At 60.9% G+C, this 17,534-nt stretch overlaps 1 non-coding gene and 1 pseudogene across 1 annotated transcript; both read left to right on the forward strand.

Annotated features, from left to right (window-relative positions):
- Window positions 1-9,913: 9,913 nt before the first annotated feature.
- Window positions 9,914-10,067, forward strand: LOC136681995 (5.8S ribosomal RNA). Its single transcript, XR_010798310.1, has one exon. It is a non-coding gene; the product is annotated as a 5.8S ribosomal RNA (ribosomal RNA).
- A 272-nt stretch (window positions 10,068-10,339) lies between these two features.
- Window positions 10,340-17,534, forward strand: part of LOC136681996 (28S ribosomal RNA) — an 11,319-nt pseudogene continuing 4,124 nt past the window's right edge.

Here is a 17,534-nt window from a genome sequence, read left to right on the forward strand (position 1 = left end):
GGAGGTCAAAAATGACTTCCATGGACCCCGTTGATGCGAATACACAAGCCCGAGGACTGGCACACCTCTGGGCTAAGGGGATGGTTTGGGTTGCCTCCCCTCTGGAGGTCTAAAATGACTTCCATGGACCCCGGTGATGCGTATTTAAAGCCCGAGGACTGGCACACCTCTGGGCTAAGGGGATGGTTTGGGTTGCCTCCCCTCTGGAGGTCTAAAATGACTTCCATGGACCCCGGTGATGCGTATTTAAAGCCCGAGGACTGGCACACCTCTGGGCTAAGGGGATGGTTTGGGTTGCCTCCCCTCTGGAGGTCTAAAAATGACTTCCATGGACCCCGTTGATGCGAATACACAAGCCCGAGGACTGGCACACCTCTGGGCTAAGGGGATGGTTTGGGTTGCCTCCCCTCTGGAGGTCAAAAATGACTTCCATGGACCCCGTTGATGCGAATACACAAGCCCGAGGACTGGCACACCTCTGGGCTAAGGGGATGGTTTGGGTTGCCTCCCCTCTGGAGGTCTAAAATGACTTCCATGGACCCCGGTGATGCGTATTTAAAGCCCGAGGACTGGCACACCTCTGGGCTAAGGGGATGGTTTGGGTTGCCTCCCCTCTGGAGGTCTAAAAATGACTTCCATAGACCCCGGCGAAGCGAATTTAAAGCCCGAGGACTGGCACCCCTCTGGGCTAAGGGGATGGTTAGGGTGGCCTCCCCTCTGGATGTCTAAAATGACTTCCATGGACCCCGGTGATGCGAATACACAAGCCCGAGGAGTGGCACACCTCTGGGCTAAGGGGATGGTTTGGGTTGCCTCCCCTCTGGAGGTCTAAAAATGACTTCCATAGACCCCGGCGAAGCGAATTTAAAGCCCGAGGACTGGCACCCCTCTGGGCTAAGGGTGGTGGTTAATCCGGCCCCCCCTTCTGGATGTGTTCAAAACCTAAGTCGAGACATCCATGGACCCCGGTGATGCGAAGTGACATGCCCGAGGAGTGGCGCCCTCTGGGCTAAGGTTGTGATAAGCCCGGTCTCTCCTCTGGAGGTCTGTGGTTTTAAAGTGAAAATTTTCTAAGTCCCTCACCTGAGATTTTAAGAAAATCAGGACCCTCCTCAAGCCTCGTAGCAAGTCCGAGGGAGGTTCATCGTTGTCGGCTATGCGAACGAGGTTCCAATGCCTCAAATCCTGTGGGCATATGGTTTCTCAGCCTGGTGCCGTCGGGATATTAGGGAGGCATTAAATCAGACGTAAGTTTGGGTAACAGCGATGCGAAACGCTATGCCCAAAAGAGTGGCTTCCCGATGGGCTTGAAATAATGGGAATGTCCGCTCTGCTTCCCTGGATGTGTTCAAAACCTAAGTCGAGACATCCGTAGACCCCGTTGATGCGAATACCGAAGCCCGAGGACTGGCACACCTCTGGGCTAGGGTGGGGATAAGATATGCCCCCACCCTCTGGAGGTTTTCAAAACCTAAGTCGAGACCTCCATAGACCCCGGTGATGCGAATACCGAAGCCCGAGGACTGGCACCCCTCTGGGCTAGGGTGGTGGTTAATCCGGCCCCCCCTCTGGAGGTTTTCAAAACCTAAGTTGAGACCTCCGTAGACCCCGGTGATGCGAATACCGAAGCCCGAGGACTGGCACACCTCTGGGCTAGGGTGGTGGTTAATCCGGCCCCCCCTCTGGAGGTGTTCAAAACCTAAGTTGAGACCTCCGTAGACCCCGGTGATGCGAATACCGAAGCCCGAGGACTGGCACACCTCTGGGCTAAGGGGATGGTTTGGGTTGCCTCCCCTCTGGAGGTCTAAAAATGACTTCCATGGACCCCGTTGATGCGAATACACAAGCCCGAGGAGTGGCACACCTCTGGGCTAAGGGGATGGTTTGGGTTGCCTCCCCTCTGGAGGTCTAAAAATGACTTCCATGGACCCCGTTGATGCGAATACACAAGCCCGAGGAGTGGCACACCTCTGGGCTAAGGGGATGGTTTGGGTTGCCTCCCCTCTGGATGTCTAAAATGACTTCCATGGACCCCGTTGATGCGAATACACAAGCCCGAGGACTGGGACACCCTCTGGGCTTAAGGTGGAGGTAAGCCCGGCCTCCCCTCTTTATTAAAAAAAAAACTCTAAGTCCCAACGGCAAATGCCAGAGCTTTAAGCCGAAACTCAAGAGAGTTCGATCGGTATAACTGACTTGACTATCTGCCCTTAGCCCCCGATGGTTCATTCTATATATGCCCGGAGAAGTGGCTGGTTTCCGGGGCCAAAAAAGCCAAATGGTCTCCTATATTCATGCGACGGGTGCCTAAAGGTAAGTTTACCGCCCCCAGTGAACTGCCTAAGGTCCATAGGCCTCCGACCACTGCTCCCTTAGCGGGGCGGTGGAACGGGCCGCCCGCCGACAAAGTTAACTGTTAAACCCATTTAATTTCAATGACCTTTAGTTCCAACTCCCTCCCTGGGGGGGATTGGTTCTATATATGCCCGGAGAAGTGGCTGGTTTCCGGGGCCAAAAAAGCCAAATGGTCTCCTATATTCATGCGACGGGTGCCTAAAGGTAAGTTTACCCACCCCGGTGAACTGCCTAAGGTCCATAGGCCTCCGACCACTGCTCCCTTAGCGGGGCGGTGGAACGGGCCGCCCGCCGACTAAGTTAACCCATAACCACTGATCGTTTAAGTCTTAAGGCCGGTCGGACCTCGTAAAAAGTCTCCCTCTGGGAGGATCACCCAATCTCCACCCCCCTCCATCTCCAAACCGAAGCAAGTACCACACGGGAACACTCTGTTTGGGGATTCAGAAATAAATGTATTTATTTCGCAGTAAAACATATCAAAGCCACGGGGGTGCAGAAACACGGAGTGAATCCCGGCTGGGTTGCGCTTTGAAGAGGGTCCGGTTCAGGCCGTTTCGAGGGCGGAAAGACGGTTCTCACGAGCCCGCATCACATCGGCCGCAGAGAGGCCGGCTCGGTAGAAGGCCCGGGCAGTGATGTTGGAGTGGCACATGCTTGTCGTCACTCGATCTCTATCTTCGGCCGGCAGAGTCGAAACCTGAAACAGAGGTGCGAGGTGTCAGAAGTAGGAAGGCCGGGGTTAAGAGCCCACATAAGTCGGATTAAGTTCAACACTCACTTGGTTCGAAACAGCCGTGCGGATCAGGTTGAAGGCCACCGCGCCTCCGAGGCCCGCATCCGTCCACGCGATCCGAAGCAGTGAGTTTGGCTTGCGCAGCTGGTTCCCCCTGTCCAAGAACACGAACCCGTCCCGGGCTCCGTGTAAGTCGCTGAGTGCGGTCAACCAGGCCAGCTCTGTGGCAGACAACCCGATCGGAGCGTCCCCGAACGAGGCGTTGGTCTTGTGTTCACGAACATAAACCACGAAGCCGGTGCCATCCGTGGTGCTGGCTTGCCTCAACTCTCCAACCGTCAGGTTGAGAAACACAACCGACCGGTGACCGGTTAAGACAGACAAAAGGCCGAGCAGGTACCCCTGGAGCATCCGTAGCGTCGACCGGCGGGCGGTGTCCCCCGTCCGGGCCGCGTCTATGAGCTCTGGGATTCGGGTCTTAGCGTGGCTTAGGAAGACCCTGAAATCCGAAGGTTGCGGCAAGCGACTCAGCTTCGCTCTCTTCACGCGCTGGCGATGGCCCAGAATCGTGCGTGCGATGTCCCGATGAGCCTTGGCGAAGGTCAGCTTCAGCCTCTGGAGCTCTTCGGGGCTGACCCCGGCGGTCTCTGGGTCGAAGGCAGCGACGTGGGAGACGAACGCCTTGGCGCTGTGCAGGTAACACTTAACGGTTGTCGAAGCGTAACCCAGTTTCTGAAGGCTCTGTACCCAAGTGGGAACGTTCGTGTGATGGACGAAAGACAGGTCTGTGAATTGGCAGCCGGGCGGGGCGCAGTGAAGCAGGAACCGAATAACGTGGCCCCGTCGCTGGCGAGAGTTCTCGATGTCCTTCGGTGACGCGTCGACCCGCAGGTAGAACTTCTGAAAGTCGTCTACCGAACGGCTGACGTAGGTGTCCCGAAACCGATGCGGGATCACGAGCTGCCTCCCCCGGGAGGTTCGCCGTGCCCGCTCGGTCTCTGAATCCGTGTCCGAGGTGGATTCGGCAGGGGAAGACTCGCTCGGTTGGTAGTCGCTGTCGACCGGCTCCGGCGTGGCTTGGCCCGTAGAGGCTTGGCCCGGGGAGGCTTGGTCCGGCGAGGCTGGGTCCGGCGAAGCTGGGTCCGGCGTGTTGGGTCCCGGCGTGCTTGGGCCCGGCGTGCTTGGGCCCGGCATGGCTGGGTCCGGCATGCTGGGGCCCGGCGTGCTGGGGCCCGGCGAGGCTGGATTCGGGGAACAGGATACCGAGGGCGGTGGAGGGTTCCGCGGCTTAGACTGTTGATAGCGACGCAGAAGGTGGATGGTGCGAAGGCGTCGAGCGGCAGAGAGAGCGATCCGAAGGGCGAGGCCTTTGAGGGAATGCGCCGAGCCCAGGTGATCCGCCGGCGAAGAGAGAGACGGCAGGCCGCAGAGAGGGCAGTCGAGCTGGGACGAATTCTCCCCACTTTGGTCCAGTCCCCGGAGAAAGTCAATGTCGGCAGATCCAAGGCGGTGGAAGGTGGTATAATGGGAAGTCAGATCCGTAATGGCTTGCTCGCAGAGCGGGCAAGCATCAGGCGTGGTTGGCTCCGGCGTGCTTGGGTCCGGTGAGCTTGGGTACAGCATGGTTGGGTCCGGCGTGCTTGGGTCCGGCGTGCTTGGGTCCGGCGTGTTCGGGTCCGGCGTGTTCGGGTCCGGCGTGTTCGGTCCCGGCGTGCTCGGTCCCGGCGTGCTCGGTCCCGGCGTGTTCGGTCCCGGCGCGCTCGGTCCCGGCGTGCTTGGTCCCGGCGGCGAGGCTGGATTCGGGGAACGGGATCCCGAGGGCGGTGGAGGGTTCCGCGGCTTAGACTGTTGATAGCGACGCAGAAGGTGGAGGGTGCGAAGGCGTCGAGCGGCAGAGAGAGCGATCCGAAGGGCGAGGCCTTTGAGGGAATGCGCCGAGCCCAGGTGATCTGCCGGCGAAGAGAGAGACGGCAGGCCGCAGAGAGGGCAGTCGAGCTGTGATGAATTCTCCCCGCTTCGGTCCAGTTCTCGGAGGAAGGCTGCGTCGTCCGGTCCGAGTCTGTGGAAGATGGTAAAGTGGAAAGTCAGATCCGTAGCAATGGCTTGTTCGCAAAGCGGGCAGCTATCCATGGTGAGAGACTGACGGCTCCGAGTGAAGGCGACCCCTTATATAGCCCCCGGTTCGTGCATAATTAGGGGTTATGGGCGTTGATCGCTCCCGTTCGCGTTCGACGTTCGCCCATCTTGGGTGTATGAACCAATGAGAACCAAGACCGATAGCGTATTACTGCCAAAATTAGTCCCGGTTTCCGAGCCAGGTGCCGGGCAGAGCGATGGGGAGTGGTCCCCAAGGTCCGTGGGGCCTACCACTGTCATAAATCCGAGTGGCTTCCACTCGGTCCGCCTCGACCGGGTACCTTTAAGGTCAAGTCCCAACCCCGGATCTCGTATCACGGTGGTATTGGGACTGCCTGTGGGTCTATAGGCCACCGACCATCTGCCCACTTGTGGGGCGGGTGGAACGGGCCGCCCCGTCGATTGTTATAAGCCCGTTGTGTCCACCCCGATGATTCGTTCGATGTATGCCTGGGAAGGTAAAACATTCCTGGGCATGGGGGGTCGAGCGTATGAGGGGTTTCCCCCGTCCCGAAAGAGAGAGTTTTCCGACCGATGATTCGTTCGATATGCCTGCCCGGGGAGGGTCAACTTCCCTGGGCACCGGGGGGTCGAACGTATGAGGATTGTCCCCCTTTTTAAACCCATAAATTTGCCCGTGCGCGAGTCGACGGGGCCGCGTAACCCCCCGAGGCGTTGGCCGGCGGTCATCCGCCGGTCCGTGGGATCTCCCGACCTTTCCCCTCCTTTGAGCGGGACGTGGGAGCGCACCACCGGGCCCCCGGCTGGAAACGGCCGGAGGCAAAGAGCGCATTAGAGGTGACACGGATCGGTCTTCCACAGACCGCGGCTGGAAGTTCGCAGGGTCGGCCTACGGGATCTGACCCTTCGTCTTCTTAAACGCAGACTTCCGTAGGCTCCGGGGGGCGAAACCGTAAACCTTTGCCGACCTCCTCGCACTGCGAGGGGGCCAGGATTTGCGGCTTGTCCGCGTATCGGTCCTACCAAGGACCGCGGCTGGAAGTTCGGTGGTGAGCCCTCGACCTTACGAGATTGAGGGCAAAACCCTTCGTCTTCTGAACATCAGACGGCTCCGGTGGTGGCGTACCGTAAAAACCTATGCCGACTTCCTCGCGCTTTGAGGGGGCCAGGATTCTCTTCCATTCTCTTCCCTTAACGGCTGTCCTTCACGGCCGTTCGAGCTCGGTATACGCGGAGCACCAGGGGCAGGCTTCTAAGCCTAAATACAGTGCTTAGAGCGATCCTCCCCACCTTGTGCTCCCAGCCTCCATGGCTCGTGGATGCCCGTAAGAGGCATGTCCGCTTGTCCAGAACGGTTCCGAGGGGGACTTAGTCGGCCGGTCGATCCAACAGTAGGTCCGTTCAACGTCCGCGTCGGTGGTGCCTTAGGGTCGGGATCCGTTTGAGGGAAGGACCCGGCCCCTAGCCTGCACCGTCCGGGCGAGAATCATACGTTTTCCAAGTTGCCAAGTCGATTGCAGACCCCCACAGCGGGGTCGCGTTCGATCCTCTTCGCTGGTGTCCCCTGAGATCACTCTCACGGGCTCCATGCGCCCCCTCTCTTTCCCCGTCCGGGGTTTGAGATCCAAGGGGGGTCGGTCTGGTTGATCCTGCCAGTATTATATGCTTGTCTCAAAGATTAAGCCATGCAAGTCTAAGTACACACGGGTTTTGGTACAGTGAAACTGCGAATGGCTCATTAAATCAGTTATGGTTCCTTTGATCGCTCCACACGTTACTTGGTATAACTGTGGTAATTCCAGAGCTAATACATGCAAACGAAGCGTTGGAAGGGTTCTGGGGGTCGGCGTGAAATGCTCTCCCGGCCCCTGTCCCCCGGATACGTGCATTTATCAGAACCGAAAAACCCTCCCGGCTCCGGTCGGGTCGCTTTGGTGACTCTAGATAACCTCTGGCCGATCGTTAAGCCCTCCGGGGCGGCGACGTATCATTCGAGTGTCTGCCCTATCAACTTTCGACGGTAGGCTACGTGCCTACCGTGGTGACCACGGGTAACGGGGAATCTGGGTTCGATTCCGGAGAGGGAGCCTGAGAAACGGCTACCACTTCCAAGGAAGGCAGCAGGCGCGCAAATTACCCATTCCCGACACGGGGAGGTAGTGACGAAAAATATCGATGCGGGTCCTATGAACCTGTGGAGCGTAATCGAAATGAACTCAATCTATGTCCGTGAGTGATGACCCATTGGAGGGCAAGTCTGGTGCCAGCAGCCGCGGTAATTCCAGCTCCAATAGCGTATGCTAAAGTTGCTGCAGTTAAAAAGCTCGTAGTTGGATGTGGGGACAGGTCTCGGATCCCCTGTACTGTCCGGGATGGCGTGGGGAGCTCCTTCGGGGGTGACCCCCTGTCTCTGGGTGGATGTTGGGACCTGGTCCCTACCCGCCGGTGTCCTCTGCTCGCCGGCCGCGGAGAAGCCCTTAGCTGGGTACTTCACTGCGGTGCACGGTGGGTTGGAGGGTCCGGAGCGTTTACTTTGAATAAAGCAGAGTGCTCAAAGCAGGCCGACACGTGCCATGTCTGACTGAGCTAGGAATAATGGAATAGGGCCCTTCCGCGGGGCTTCGGGGTCTCTCCTTCGGGACGGCTGGTCGTTCCGGAGTGGGGCTCCGGGGCTTCCACGGTCCTATTTCGTGGGTTTTAAGGACCGAGGGCAATGATTAAGAGGGACGGCCGGGGGCATCCGTACCACACCGATAGAGGTGAAATTCGTTGACCGGTGTGGGACGAACGAAAGCGAAAGCATTTGCCAAGAATGTTTTCATTAATCAAGAACGAAAGTCGGGGGAGCGAAGACGATCAGATACCGTCGTAGTTCCGACCGTAAACTATGCCGACCCGCGATCCGGCGGCGTGAGGCTAGCGACCATGACCCGCCGGGCAGCGTGAGGGAAACCACGAGTCTTTGGGCTCTGGGGGGAGTACGGTTGCAAAGCTGAAACTTAAAGGAATTGACGGAAGGGCACCACCAGGAGTGGAGCTTGCGGCTTAATTTGACTCAACACGGGGAATCTCACCCGGCCCGGACACGGTAAGGATTGACAGATTGATGGCCCTTTCTTGATTCTGTGGGTGGTGGTGCATGGCCGTTGGGAGTTCGTGGAGCGATTCGTCTGGTTAACTCCGATAACGGACGAGACCCTGTGCCTTAAAAAGTTACACGGCCCTCCCTTGGGTCCCTGTGGGGGCTTGCGGCCCGAGGGGTTCGTCGGTCGGTGGCCGAACTTCTTAGAGCGATCCGGGGCAAGGCAAAGCCGTATGAGATTCGGGGCCATAACAGGTCTGTGATGCCCTTAGACGCCCGGGGCCGCACGTGAGTTACACTGGCTGGTTCAGCATGTGCATCCATCCTATGCCGAAAGGCCTGGGCAATCCTATGAACGCCTTCCCCGCTGGGGATAGGGGATTGTAACTTTTCCCCTTGAACGAGGAATTCCAAGTAGTCGCGGGTCACCAGCCCGCGTCGATTAAGTCCCTGCCCTTTGTACACACCGCCCGTCGCTACTACCGATTGGATGGCCTGGTGAGGTCCTCGGACCATCTCCGAGGTGCCCCTTTACCGGGGGGTTGCCTCGTTGAGGTGGGAAGTCGATCGAACCTGGGCATCTAGAGGGAGTAAAAGTCGTAACAAGGTTTCCGTAGGGGAACCTGCGGAAGGATCATTAACGGTGACCTGGCCACGGCCGGTTGTCGAGTCGGACTCGAGAGGCCAAACCTCCCCCGGCGGGTACCTTCAAGGTATGGACCGCAGAAGCCTCGTACCTTTCGTCGTCGGCCGACGTGAGTCTCTCCCCCTCCGGGTGGGTGGACGTAGCGAGCCGGCTTCGGAACTCGGGGTTATGCGAGGACCGCCTTAGGTGCATAGGTACCCCGGTCCGCCCCCCTCGTTCGCGGGGGGGAGAGTGGCGCCGGAGCCGCCCGCCGGGTCGTTAAACCAACCATTGATCGTTGAAGGCTTGATTGTGCGTGCGCGAGTCAAAGGGGCTTACTCACCCCCAGGGCGTTGGCCGGTGCTCGCCGGCCTCGGTGGGATCTCCCTGAACCCATCCCCCCGGCACAGGGGGTGGTGGTGGACGGGAGCGTACCGCCGGGCGAAACTCTTTCCCCTCACGGGGTTGGAGCGGAGCTTAAGAGCGCATGCAAATACCCCGATGTTGGCTTCGCAGAGACGGACCGTATAATAGTCTAAGGCCGGTGCGCGAGTTGAAGGGGCCTCACGAACCCCGGATGCGTTTAAACACCCGAAGGAGACGGCCGGTGCCCGCCGGTCCTGACTAGGTGGGATCTACCCAGCGCCTTCCCCTAAGCGGGGGACTTGGGAGCGTACCACCGGGCCTCGCTCATACCCTCCGGGGTGGAGAGCTTGGCTTTGAGCGCACGCCTGAATGCCTTAGACCGGGACCCGTAACGCAGCGAACCAAACCCTGGGCCTCGCCGGGAACGGTGGGGCCTAGACCCGGTCTCCTAAACCACGTAAGTCTCGGGCACCTACTCGGGCGATCGTCCCCCGGGCCGTAACTCCTCGGTCCGGTGGTGACGCCCAGGTTCAATGACCTTCCCCCCTCCACGGGGGGGAAGGCACCCGGCTTGAAATATTGTCAAACGTTGTCTCGTGTTCGAATGGCTTCCTTCGCCCGGCCTGTAACGGGCCGGGCACAAACCTCATACAACTCTTAGCGGTGGATCACTTGGCTCGTGCATCGATGAAGAACGCGGTAACCTGCGTTAAATAATGTGAATTGCAGAACACAGATCATCGATATTTCGAACGCACATGGCGGCCGCGGGGGTCCATCCCGCGGCCACGCCTGTCTGAGGGTCGGTTTACCCATCGATCGGTCTTCCTAGACCGCGGCTGGGAGTTCGCAGGGCCTCCACCTCGGACGGCCCTTCGTCTCCCTAAACCCAGACTCGGGCCTTAAACCCGACGTGTGGCGAGAGCTCCGGACGTAGGGAGAGCCATTAGGTCCGGGTCCAATCCGTCATAGTCTCTCCCCGCTGGGCTCTCCGCCGCCGTCGGAGAGTGGGTACCGTAATACGGCGAGCGGCCGGGGGGTTCGCGCCCCCCGCGCCCCGCAAAACAGTCTCGTAGTGCGACCTCAGATCAGACGAGACAACCCGCTGAACTTAAGCATATCAGTAAGCGGAGGAAAAGAAACTAACAAGGATTCCCCTAGTAGCGGCGAGCGAAGAGGGAAGAGCCCAGCGCTGAATCCCACTTTCCCCTGACCGGGGTGGGCCGGGAAATGTAGCGTACGGAAGTCCGTTTGGTCTCGGTGCGGACGCGGGACCAAGTTTTGCAAGGAAGTGTCTTCCGCAGATGGTGAAGGCCCGGTATTGTCCCGCATCCCGCCGGGTAGATCGGGCTTCCCGGAGTCGAGTTGCTTGTGAATGCAGCTCAAAGTGGGTGGTAAACTCCATCTAAGGCTAAATACCGGCACGAGACCGATAGCGAACAAAGTACCGTGAGGGAAAGTTGAAAGCAGTACTTTGAAGAGAGAGTTCAAGAGAGCGTGAAACCGTTGAGAGGTAAACGGTCGGGGGACCGAGAAGACCCCCCCGGGGGATTCAGCCGGGCGGACGGCCCGCGCTCGTGTGGTTCCGTGGCTCGGAGGCGAGTTCATCCGGGCGAGAGTGGGGGCGACCCCACTCCCTGCTCGGCCCTGAGCTTCGCCTCTCGACTTCGGGCCTCTCGGGCGTACGAAGGCTCGGCCCGTCAGGTGTACTTCCCCCCGCGTGGTGGGTGAGTCGCGACCGGCTCCGGTTAGGCTTGGAAGGGCCCGAGGGTGAAGGTAGGTCCGTCCGGAGAAGGGAGCCCCACGTGGCCCCCGGACACGGGCGTTCCGCTACAGCCCCTCGCTCCGACTTCGCCGATAACGCCGGGGCCGCGGAGTAATGTCCTTTCCGCGTTTTCCCCTCCTTCGGGATGGGGATGGGGCCCCCCCTGATCGTTCGGACGAAAGCGGGCCGGTTGGGCTGTCCTCAGCCCCGGGCTAGGCCCGCTACGGCAATACGGGGGGTGATCCAGGCCCACAGCCAAAACGCCTAAGGTCAGCGGCTAAGTTCGGACCCCGACCGACCCGTCTTGAAACACGGACCAAGGAGTCTAACGCGTATGCGAGTCAAAGGGGCTTGAACCCCGGAGGCGCAACGAAGGTGAAGGCCGGCGCGCGTCGGCTGAGGTGGGATCTGATGCACCCCGTCAATGTTTGGGTTGACAGCGCACCACCGGCCTGCTCTCCACCGAGTGGAGAGTGGAGCAAGAGCATACGCGGTGGTACCCGAAAGATGGTGATCTATGCCTGGGCAGGGCGAAGCCAGGGGAAACCCTGCGTGGAGGCCCGTAGCGGTCCTGACGTTCAATTCGGTCGTCCGACCTGGGTATAGGGGCGAAAGACTTAACGAACCATCTAGTAGCTGGTTCCCTCCGAAGTTTCCCTCAGGATAGCTGGCACCAGACTCAGTTTTATCCGGTAAAGCAATGATCATAGGCTGCGGGGCCGAAATGGCCTCGTCCTACCCTCAAACTTTAAATGGGTAAGAGGCCCGGCTCGCAGGCTTGGAGCCGGGCATCGAATGATGGTGCCAAGTGGGCCACTTTTGGTAAGCAGAACTGGTGCTGCGGGATGAACCGAACGCGCGGGTTAAGGCGCCCGACGCGACGCTCATCAGACCCCAGGAAAGGTGTCGGTTGATATAGACAGCGGGGCGGTGGCCATGAAAGTCGGAATCCGCTAAGGAGTGTGTAACAACTCACCTGCCGAATCAACTGGCCCTGAAAATGGATGGCGCTGGAGCGTCGGGCCCATACCCGGCCGTCGCAGGTGTCACAATCCCTGATTTGAAACACGGACCGTATGCCGCGACGAGTAGGAGGGCCGCCGCGGTGGCGCTGAAGCCTCTGGCGTGAGCCTGGGTCGAGCCGCCGCGGGTGCAGATCTTGGTGGTAGTAGCAAATATTCAGATGGGATCTTTGAAGGCCGAAGTGGAGAAGGGTTCCACGCCGACAGCGCTTGGCCGTGGGTTAGTCGGTCCTAAGGGATAGGCGAACGCCGTTCGGAAACGCTGGGGCGATGGTCTCGTCTGCCCCCCGCTGACCGAAAGGGGATCGGGCCAATATCCCCGAACCTGGGATTGGGGAGATTGAGTGCCGAGAAGGCGCTCTCATAGCGGTAACGCAAACGAACCCGGAGACGTCGGTGGGAACCCCGGGGAGGATTCACTCTCCTTGCTAAAGAGCTGGAGCGCCCTGGAATGGGATTGTCCCGAGAAAGGGGCTCAACGCTCTGAAAGGCGCCGCATGCATCCGTGAGGCAGCCGGGACGTTCCCCATCGGCCCTTGAAAATCCGGGGGAGGTATAGTGAATTTCCCCCCAGGCCGTACCCATATCCGCATCAGGTCTCCAAGGTGAACAGCCTCTGGCGTGTTGGAACAATGTAGGTAAGGGAAGTCGGCAAAATAGATCCGTAACTTCGGGATAAGGATTGGCTCTAATGGCTGGGCTCGGTCGGGCCCTTTAGCTGAAGCGTAGGCCGAGGGCTGTTCTGGTTCTGGTTCGCCCTTGCCCTGAGGGTCATGCGGGGCAAAAGCGCACGGCGCCCGGGTTGACTCCTGCGTCTGTCGGTTAAAGTGCGTGGGTCGCAGCCGCGCGAGGCAGCCGGTGTTCCCTCCCGGTGGTGCTTAGGGGACTCGGTCGGTGCCGGGGGGAGGCGGTCGTGGATGGGACTCCGGCGGGGGTGCGTCCTTAGGGGACGAACCTCCGGTGCGTCTCGTCCTTCGGCCCTTCCTTCCCGAAGTCGGCCGGGCTCCGAGGCCCATCGGCGGGTCCCGGCCAGGCTCGCGAGCGCGGCCTTCCGTACTCCCGTTCGGACGTGGGGGGGGAAGACTCTGGAGTTGTGTGCGGATGCGTCGCCGGCCGTAGGGGCTTGGGAGGACCGGACCGGAGCAGTGTGACTGGAGACGGGTGTGACGAGCCGAGGCCTCGTGGATCTATCGGGTGTGAGTCTCGCCTCGGAGGGGTGGCAGCTCCGAGGTGGTTCTCTCGACCGGCACCCAACAGCCGAATTAGAACTGCTGCGGACCAGGGGAATCCGACTGTTTAATAAAAACACAGCATTGTGAAGGCTCTCGGACGGTTTTGACACAATGTGATTCCTGCCCAGTGCTCTGAATGTCAAAGTGAAGAAATTCACCCAAGCACGGGTAAACGGCGGGGGTAACTATGACCCTCTTAAGTTAGCCCCACTATACACTTTCTGGACAAAGGCCCATTCAAATATATTGCCATTGGACACTTATGACCACAGTGGGATTGTATGCCGGTTATGGATCCATAATGCCGTATAAAGCATGACCATTTGGACACTGAGTGATAACTTTTTCCAGTTTGATACCCGCGGCAAAATCGCCATTTGGACAGCACTAGGGGCACTGGTGCTCCATCTAGGAGTTCAGAACGTTGGGCCCATCCCTTTAGTATGTGTCACTTGGCTCTGATTGGCTCTGATTGGCTTTCTGAATGGAATAACCTACACCATCCAACTTCCAATATATTTAACAGTGTCATATATATTGCAAATGGGATGCATTCAACTTTGACCTCTCTAAAGTCCCGCCCAAAGCTTGGGGGAGGGTCTAAGGGTCCAGAAAGAGCGTAAAATGTCCAAATCAAATATAAATAAAATTTCTCTGGGCCTCTGGAAGCCTGGGCCTCTGGTAGCCTGGGCCTCTGGGCCTCTGGTAGCCTGGGTCTCTGGGTCTCTGGGTCTCTGGGACTCTGGGTCTCTGGGTCTCTGGGCCTCTGGGTCTCTGGGGCTCTGGGCCTCTGGGCCTCTGGTAGCCTGGGCCTCTGGGCCTCTGGGAGCCTGGGCCTCTGGGAGCCTGGGCCTCTGGTAGCCTGGGCCTCTGGGCCTCTGGGTCTCTGGGTCTCTGGGCCTCTGGGCCTCTGGGAGCCTGGGCCTCTGGTAGCCTGGGCCTCTGGGCCTCTGGGGCTCTGGGTCTCTGGGTCTCTGGGTCTCTGGGTCTCTGGGGCTCTGGGGCTCTGGGTCTCTGGGTCTCTGGGTCTCTGGGTCTCTGGGGCTCTGGGTCCCCGGGGCTCTGGGGCTCTGGGTCCCTGGGACTCTGGGGCTCTGGGTCTCTGGGTCCCCGGGGCTCTGGGGCTCTGGGTCCCTGGGACTCTGGGGCTCTGGGTCTCTGGGTCCCCGGGGCTCTGGGGCTCTGGGTCCCCGGGGCTCTGGGGCTCTGGGTCCCTGGGACTCTGGGACTCTGGGGCTCTGGGCCTCTGGGCCTCTGGGCCTCTGGGCCTCTGGGCCTCTGGGGCTCTGGGTCTCTGGGTCCCCGGGGCTCTGGGGCTCTGGGTCCCCGGGGCTCTGGGTCCCCGGGGCTCTGGGTCCCTGGGACTCTGGGGCTCTGGGTCTCTGGGTCTCTGGGTCTCTGGGGCTCTGGGGCTCTGGGGCTCTGGGTCCCTGGGGCTCTGGGTCTCTGGGTCTCTGGGGCTCTGGGTCTCTGGGTCTCTGGGTCTCTGGGTCTCTGGGTCTCTGGGGCCCTGGGTCTCTGGGTCTCTGGGGCCCTGGGTCTCTGGGTCTCTGGGTCTCTGGGTCTCTGGGACTCTGGGCCTCTGGGTCTATGGGCCTCTGGGCCTCTGGGCCTCTGGGGCTCTGGGGCTCTGGGGCTCTGGGTCCCCGGGGCTCTGGGGCTCTGGGTCCCCGGGGCTCTGGGGCTCTGGGTCCCTGGGACTCTGGGGCTCTGGGTCTCTGGGTCCCCGGGGCTCTGGGTCTCTGGGTCTCTGGGCCTCTGGGCCTCTGGGTCTCTGGGGCCCTGGGTCTCTGGGTCTCTGGGACTCTGGGTCTCTGGGTCTCTGGGCCTCTGGGCCTCTGGGCCTCTGGGCCTCTGGGTCTCTGGGAGCCTGGGCCTCTGGTAGCCTGGGTCTCTGGGCCTCTGGGGCTCTGGGCCTCTGGGCCTCTGGGCCTCTGGTAGCCTGGGCCTCTGGGAGCCTGGGCCTCTGGGCCTCTGGGAGCCAAAAGGAAGCTCCGGAGCTTAGGCGGCGGAGAGGTTGTTTGAATAAGGCCCGTTCAGGGAACCAGGGCGTTGGGTTTAATTAGGCCCCGGAGGTAGGCCCCGGTGGTAAACTCCGGGGCAAGCCTTATCAGAGGCCCAGGATGAGGTGTTCTTAATGTATTGGCTGATAGGGAGCCCCGGAGGTAGGGGACCCTTGGTGAAATTCATGCCGGGTTAGGGGACCAGGGCGTTGGGGTGAATAAGCCCCTGGAGGTAGGCACCGGTGGTAAGCTCCGGGGCAAGCCTAATCAGAGGCCCAGGATGAGGGTGTAATGAACTGGACAACCATCCCACTTCCCATGTATTGTACAGCAATTGGGCAACCATCCCACTTTCAATATATTGTGCGGCGTTTTGTCTCCCAGGTCCACCAGTGGGCAGGATGAACTTGCAATATATTATACAGCAATTGGGCAACCATCCCACTTCCAATATATTGTACAGCGATTGCGCAACCGTCCCACTTCCAATATATTGCGCGCCGTTTTGGCTCCCAGGTCCACCAGTGGGCAGGATGAACTTGCAATATATTATACAGCAATTGGGCAACCATCCCACTTCCAATATATTTTAAGGTTCCAGGTCTACCAGTGGGCATCTTTTTTGACGGTGCAGGCTGATTGGTTTAGTCCGAGGGCGGGGGCTTAAGTGTGGGCCAGATAGGTTCGACCGGTGCGCCGGGTCCCTGGGGCTCTGGGTCTCTGGGTCTCTGGGTCCCTGGGTCCCTGGGTCCCTGGGGCTCTGGGTCTCTGGGTCCCTGGGACCCTGGGTCCCTGGGGCTCTGGGTCTCTGGGTCTCTGGGTCCCTGGGGCTCTGGGGCTCTGGGTCCCTGGGTCCCTGGGTCCCTGGGACTCTGGGACTCTGGGACTCTGGGACTCTGGGACTCTGGGACTCTGGGGCTCTGGGGCTCTGGGTCCCTGGGGCTCTGGGTCTCTGGGTCTCTGGGTCTCTGGGTCCCTGGGTCTCTGGGTCCCTGGGACTCTGGGTCCCTGGGACTCTGGGTCCCTGGGTCCCTGGGGCTCTGGGGCTCTGGGTCTCTGGGTCTCTGGGTCTCTGGGACTCTGGGGCTCTGGGGCTCTGGGTCCCTGGGGCTCTGGGTCTCTGGGTCCCTGGGACTCTGGGTCTCTGGGTCCCTGGGACTCTGGGGCTCTGGGTCCCTGGGGCTCTGGGTCCCTGGGGCTCTGGGGCTCTGGGGCTCTGGGACTCTGGGGCTCTGGGGCTCTGGGTCCCTGGGGCCCTGGGACTCTGGGGCTCTGGGACTCTGGGGCTCTGGGACTCTGGGGCTCTGGGGCTCTGGGTCTCTGGGTCCCTGGGACTCTGGGGCTCTGGGGCTCTGGGTCCCTGGGGCTCTGGGTCTCTGGGTCCCTGGGACTCTGGGGCTCTGGGTCCCTGGGGCTCTGGGACTCTGGGGCTCTGGGTCTCTGGGTCTCTGGGTCCCTGGGACTCTGGGGCTCTGGGTCCCTGGGGCTCTGGGACTCTGGGGCTCTGGGTCTCTGGGTCTCTGGGTCTCTGGGTCTCTGGGTCCCTGGGACTCTGGGTCCCTGGGTCCCTGGGGCTCTGGGGCTCTGGGTCCCTGGGTCCCTGGGGCTCTGGGGCTCTGGGTCCCTGGGACTCTGGGGCTCTGGGGCTCTGGGTCCCTGGGGCTCTGGGGCCCTGGGACTCTGGGGCTCTGGGGCTCTGGGGCTCTGGGTCCCTGGGTCCCTGGGGCTCTGGGGCTCTGGGTCCCTGGGACTCTGGGTCTCTGGGTCCCTGGGGCTCTGGGGCTCTGGGACTCTGGGTCCCTGGGACTCTGGGGCTCTGGGGCTCTGGGTCCCTGGGGCTCTGGGGCTCTGGGTCCCTGGGTCTCTGGGTCCCTGGGACTCTGGGGCTCTGGGACTCTGGGGCTCTGGGGCTCTGGGTCCCTGGGTCCCTGGGGCTCTGGGGCTCTGGGTCCCTGGGACTCTGGGGCTCTGGGTCCCTGGGGCTCTGGGTCTCTGGGTCTCTGGGTCCCTGGGACTCTGGGGCTCTGGTTCCCTGGGGCTCTGGGGCTCTGGGTCTCTGGGGCTCTGGGTCCCTGGGGCTCTGGGGCTCTGGGGCTCTGGGTCCCTGGGGCTCTGGGACTCTGGGTCCCTGGGACTCTGGGGCTCTGGGGCTCTGGGACTCTGGGGCACTGGGGCTCTGGGGCTCTGGGGCTCTGGGGCTCTGGGGCTCTGGGTCCCTGGGGCTCTGGGACTCTGGGGCTCTGGGTCTCTG

The sequence above is a fragment of the Hoplias malabaricus genome, unplaced genomic scaffold (assembly GCF_029633855.1).
Source record: "Hoplias malabaricus isolate fHopMal1 unplaced genomic scaffold, fHopMal1.hap1 scaffold_301, whole genome shotgun sequence".
Lineage (NCBI taxonomy): Eukaryota > Metazoa > Chordata > Actinopteri > Characiformes > Erythrinidae > Hoplias > Hoplias malabaricus.